Genomic DNA, 6,320 nt, shown 5'->3' with positions numbered 1-6,320 from the left:
GCCACCCCCCGCAAGCCCCCCCACCGCCGCCTCGGCTGAGAGAGCACAGGCACCCCGCCGCCGGCCCTTCCTACCCCGTGCAGGCACCCCTGCATACGGGCCTCCGGCCGGGCCGGCCTGCCGCCCCCAGCCACCCCCCACAAGCCCCCCCACCGCCGCCCCGGCTCAGAGAGCACAGGCAGCCCGCCGCAGGCCCACCCACCCCGTGCAGGCACCCCTGCATACGGGCCTCCGGCAGGGCCGGCCTGCCGACCCCAGCCACCCCCCGCAAGCCCCCCCACCGCCGCCCCGACTGAGACAGCACAGGCAGCCCGCCGCCGGCCCTTCCCACCCCGTGCAGGCACCCCTGCATACGGGCCTCCGGCAGGGCCGGCCTGCCGCCCCCAGCCACCCCCCGCAACCCCCCCCACCGCCGCCCCAGGTGAGAGAGCACAGGCAGCCCGCCGCCGGCCCTTCCCACCCCGTGCAGGCACCCCTGCATACGGGCCTCCGGCAGGGCCGGCCTGCCGACCCCAGCCACCCCCCACAAGCCCCCCCACCGCCGCCCCGGCTGAGACAGCACAGGCAGCCCGCCGCCGGCCCTTCCCACCCCGTGCAGGCACCCCTGCATACGGGCCTCCGGCAGGGCCGGCCTGCCGACCCCAGCCACCCCCCGCAAGCCCCCCCACCGCCGCCCCGGCTGAGAGAGCACAGGCAGCCCGCCGCCGGCCCTTCCCACCCCGTGCAGGCACCCCTGCATACGGGCCTCCGGCAGGGCCGGCCTGCCGCCCCCAGCCACCCGCCACAGGCCCCTCCACCGCCGCCCCGGCTGAGACAGCACAGGCAGCCCGCCGCCGGCCCTTCCCACCCCGTGCAGGCACCCCTGCATACGGGCCTCCGGCAGGGCCGGCCTGCCGCCCACAGCCACCCCCCGCAACCCCCCCCACCGCCGCCCCGGCTGAGAGAGCACAGGCAGCCCGCCGCCGGCCCTTCCCACCCCGTGCAGGCACCCCTGCATACGGGCCTCCGGCAGGGCCGGCCTGCCGACCCCAGCCACCCCCCGCAAGCCCCCCCCACCGCCGCCCCGGCTCAGAGAGCACAGGCAGCCCGCCGCAGGCCCACCCACCCCGTGCAGGCACCCCTGCATACGGGCCTCCGGCAGGGCCGGCCTGCCGACCCCAGCCACCCCCCGCAAGCCCCCCCACCGCCGCCCCGACTGAGACAGCACAGGCAGCCCGCCGCCGGCCCTTCCCACCCCGTGCAGGCACCCCTGCATACGGGCCTCCGGCAGGGCCGGCCTGCCGCCCCCAGCCACCCCCCGCAACCCCCCCCACCGCCGCCATGGCTGAGACAGCACAGGCAGCCCGCCGCCGGCCCTTCCCACCCCGTGCAGGCACCCCTGCATACGGGCCTCCGGCAGGGCCGGCCTGCCGCCCCCAGCCACCCCCCGCAAGCCCCCCCACCGCCGCCCCGGCTGAGACAGCACAGGCAGCCCGCCGCCGGCCCTTCCCACCCCGTGCAGGCACCCCTGCATACGGGCCTCCGGCAGGGCCGGCCTGCCGACCCCAGCCACCCCTCCGCAAGCCCCCCCACCGCCGCCCCGGCTGAGACAGCACAGGCAGCCCGCCGCCGGCCCTTCCCACCCCGTGCAGGCACCCCTGCATACGGGCCTCCGGCAGGGCCGGCCTGCCGCCCCCAGCCACCCGCCGCAGGCCCCCCCACCGCCGCCCCGGCTGAGACAGCACAGGCAGCCCGCCGCTGCCCCTTCCCACCCCGTGCAGGCACCCCTGCATACGGGCCTCCGGCAGGGCCGGCCTGCCGCCCCCAGCCACCCCCCGCAAGCCCCCCCACCGCCGCCTCGGCTGAGAGAGCACAGGCACCCCGCCGCCGGCCCTTCCTACCCCGTGCAGGCACCCCTGCATACGGGCCTCCGGCCGGGCCGGCCTGCCGCCCCCAGCCACCCCCCACAAGCCCCCCCACCGCCGCCCCGGCTGAGACAGCACAGGCAGCCCGCCGCCGCCCCTTCCCACCCCGTGCAGGCACCCCTGCATACGGGCCTCCGGCAGGACCGGCCTGCCGCCCCCAGACAACCCCCGCAAGCCCCCCCACCGCCGCCCCGGCTGAGAGAGCACAGGCACCCCGCCGCCGCCCCTTCCCACCCCGTGCAGGCACCCCTGCATACGGGCCTCCGGCAGGGCCGGCCTGCCGACCCCAGCCACCCCCCGCAAGCCCCCCCACCGCCGCCCCGGCTGAGAGAGCACAGGCAGCCCGCCGCCGGCCCTTCCCACCCCGTGCAGGCACCCCTGCATACGGGCCTCCAGCACGGGCGACCCGCTCTGTCCGCAGGGAGGACAGGTCTACCCCTTCTGCCGGCAGGGAGGCCAGGTCTACCCCTTCTGCCGGCAGGGATGCCAGGTCTACCCGTTTTACCGGCAGGGAGGCCAGGTCTACCCCTTCTGCCGGCAGGGAGGCCAGGTCTACCCGTTTTACCGGCAGGGATGCCAGGTCTACCCGTTCTAGCGGCAGGGAGGCCAGGTCTACCCATATGGCCGGCAGGGAGACCAGGTCTACCCATTTACCGGCAGGGAGACCAGGTCTACCCGTTCTGGCGGCAGGGAGAACAGGTCTACCCTTTTTGCCGGCAGGGAGACCAGGTCTACCCGTTTTGCCGGCAGGGAGAACAGGTCTACCCGTTCTGGCTGCAGGGAGACCAGGTCTACCCGTTTTGCCGGCAGGGATAACAGGTCTACCCGATTTACCTGCAGGGAGACCAGGTCTACCCATTTACCGGCAGGGAGACCAGGTCTACCCGTTTTGCCGGCAGGGATGCCAGGTCTACCCGTTCTGGCGGCAGGGAGAACAGGTCTACCCGTTTTACCTGCAGGGAGAACAGGTCTACCCGTTTTACCGGCAGGGAGACCAGGTCTACCCGTTTTGCCGGCAGGGATGCCAGGTCTACCCGTTTTACCTGCAGGGATGCCAGGTCTACCCGTTTTACCGGCAGGGAGGCCAGGTCTACCCGTTCTGCCGGCAGGGAGGCCAGGTCTACCCGTTCTAGCGGCAGGGAGACCAGGTCTACCCATTTACCGGCAGGGAGACCAGGTCTACCCGTTTTGCCGGCAGGGATGCCAGGTCTACCCGTTTTGCCGGCAGGGATAACAGGTCTACCAGTTTTACCTGCAGGGAGGCCAGGTCTACCCGTTTTACCGGCAGGGAGACCAGGTCTACCCGTTTTGCCGGCAGGGATGCCAGGTCTACCCGTTCTGGCGGCAGGGAGACCAGGTCTACCCGTTCTGCCGGCAGGGATGCCAGGTCTACCCGTTTTACCTGCACGGAGACCAGGTCTACCCGTTTTACCGGCAGGGAGGCCAGGTCTACCCGTTCTGGCGGCAGGGAGAACAGGTCTACCCTTTTTGCCGGCAGGGAGACCAGGTCTACCCGTTTTGCCGGCAGGGATGCCAGGTCTACCCGTTCTGGCGTCAGGGAGAACAGGTCTACCCGTTTTACCGGCAGGGAGAACAGGTCTACCCGTTTTACCGGCAGGGAGACCAGGTCTACCCGTTTTGCCGGCAGGGATGCCAGGTCTACCCGTTTTACCTGCAGGGATGCCAGGTCTACCCGTTTTACCGGCAGGGAGGCCAGGTCTACCCGTTCTGCCGGCAGGGAGGCCAGGTCTACCCGTTCTAGCGGCAGGGAGACCAGGTCTACCCATTTACCGGCAGGGAGACCAGGTCTACCCGTTTTGCCGGCAGGGATGCCAGGTCTACCCGTTTTGCCGGCAGGGATAACAGGTCTACCCGTTTTACCTGCAGGGAGGCCTGGTCTACCCGTTTTACCGGCAGGGAGACCAGGTCTACCCGTTCTGCCGGCAGGGATGCCAGGTCTACCCGTTTTACCTGCACGGAGACCAGGTCTACCCGTTTTACCGGCAGGGAGGCCAGGTCTACCCGTTCTGGCGGCAGGGAGAACAGGTCTACCCTTTTTGCCGGCAGGGAGACCAGGTCTACCCGTTTTGCCGGCAGGGATGCCAGGTCTACCCGTTCTGGCTGCAGGGAGACCAGGTCTACCCGTTTTGCCAGCAGGGATAACAGGTCTACCCGTTTTACCTGCAGGGAGACCAGGTCTACCCGTTTTACCGGCAGGGAGACCAGGTCTACCCGTTTTGCCGGCAGGGATGCCAGGTCTACCCGTTCTGCCGGCAGGGAGGCCAGGTCTACCCGTTTTACCGGCAGGGAGGCCAGGTCTACCCGGTTTACCTGCAGGGAGAACAGGTCTACCCGTTTTACCGGCAGGGAGACCAGGTCTACCCGTTTTGCCGGCAGGGATGCCAGGTCTACCCGTTGTGGCGGCAGGGAGGCCAGGTCTACCCGTTCTGCCGGCAGGGAGGCCAGGTCTACCCGTTTTACCTGCAGGGAGGCCAGGTCTACCCGTTTTGGCGGCAGGGAGACCAGGTCTACCCGTTTTGCCGGCAGGGATGCCAGGTCTACCCGCTTCCGGCAGGGATGCCAGGTCTACCCGGTTCCAGGCAGGGAGGCCTCGTCTACCCGTTCTGCCGGCAGGGAGGCCAGGTCTACCCGTTTTACCGGCAGGGATGCCAGGTCTACCCGCTTCCGGCAGGGATGCCAGGTCTACCCGGTTCCAGGCAGGGAGGCCTCGTCTACCCGTTCTGCCGGCAGGGAGGCCAGGTCTACCCGTTTTACCGGCAGGGATGCCAGGTCTACCCGCTTCCGGCAGGGATGCCAGGTCTACCCGGTTCCAGGCAGGGAGGCCTCGTCTACCCGTTCTGCCGGCAGGGAGGCCAGGTCTACCCGTTTTACCGTCCGCCGGGTCCGGTGTGCCCGATGTGGCCGCCGGAGCTGCCGGCGGAAAGGGATGCCTCGTCTACCTCGCTCCGGCGGGACTTTGGCTCCACCGCGGTTCTGGCAGGTAGACGTCTTGCCCGGTTCTTCTTCGGAGCTGCCGAAGGGGTCGCTGCTTTGCGCTGCCTCCAGTTACGTCATGGTAAGAGTCGGCGGCGCTCGCGCGCCTCCCCGCTGGGGGAAGACGGTTCTCTTCGAGCCCGCCGGGGCCGGGGACCTCGCTGTCCGTATACTAGGGCAGAGGGCTGGCGCTCGCGGACCAGCGCCATCGAACCGCTGCAGCTACTCGCGGTTCAGCCGGCAGACTCGGGCGTTGCACGGCGGCCATGGCCGTGGCCGTTCTGCCTCCTACCTATCGCGCACGGCGCTTCCGACTGCCCGAAGCCGCGCGAAGCCGCTGCTTGCCCGCAGGCTCCGGTGGCCGTTGCCGACTGGAGCGAGGGCTCCAAGAGGGGTTTCTCCAGAGCCGGGCCGAGACGGGCGGCGGTCGCCGGCACTCGAACGCTTGTCACCCGCGGCTCAGCCGGCAGACTCGGGCGTTGCCCGGCGGCCCTGGCCGTGGCCGTTCTGCCTCCTACCTGTCGCGCACGGCGCTTCCGACTGCCAGAAGCCGTGCGAAGCCGCTGCTTGCCCGCAGGCTCCGGTGGCCGTTGCCGACTGGAGCGAGGGCTCCAAGAGGGGTTTCTCCAGGGCCGGGCCGAGACCGGCGGCGGTCGCCGGCACTCGAACGCTTGTCACCCGCGGCTCAGCCGGCAGACTCGGGCGTTGCCCGGCGGCCCTGGCCGTGGCCGTTCTGCCTCCTACCTATCGCGCACGGCGCTTCCGACTGCCAGAAGCCGCGCGAAGCCGCTGCTTGCCCGCAGGCTCCGGTGGCCGTTGCCGACTGGAGCGAGGGCTCCAAGAGGGGTTTCTCCAGGGCCGGGCCGAGACGGGCGGCGGTCGCCGGCACTCGAACGCTTGTCACCCGCGGCTCAGCCGGCAGACTCGGGCGTTGCCCGGCGGCCCTGGCCGTGGCCGTTCTGCCTCCTACCTATCGCGCACGGCGCTTCCGACTGCCAGAAGCCGCGCGAAGCCGCTGCTTGCCCGCAGGCTCCGGTGGCCGTTGCCCACTGGAGCGAAGGCTCCAAGAGGGGTTTCTCCAGGGCCGGGCCGAGACCGGCGGCGGTCGCCGGCACTCGAACGCTTGTCACCCGCGGCTCAGCCGGCAGACTCGGGCGTTGCCCGGCGGCCCTGGCCGTGGCCGTTCTGCCTCCTACCTATCGCTCACGGCGCTTCCGACTGCCAGAAGCCGCGCGAAGCCGCTGCTTGCCCGCAGGCTCCGGTGGCCGTTGCCGACTGGAGCGAGGGCTCCAAGAGGGGTTTCTCCAGGGCCGGGCCGAGACGGGCGGCGGTCGCCGGCACTCGAACGCTTGTCACCCGCGGCTCAGCCGGCAGACTCGGGCGTTGCCCGGCGGCCCTGGCCGTGGCCGTTCTGCCTCCTAC

The sequence above is a fragment of the Opisthocomus hoazin genome, unplaced genomic scaffold (genome assembly GCF_030867145.1).
Source record: "Opisthocomus hoazin isolate bOpiHoa1 unplaced genomic scaffold, bOpiHoa1.hap1 HAP1_SCAFFOLD_174, whole genome shotgun sequence".
NCBI lineage: Eukaryota > Metazoa > Chordata > Aves > Opisthocomiformes > Opisthocomidae > Opisthocomus > Opisthocomus hoazin.
This window is presented reverse-complemented; position numbering follows the sequence as displayed.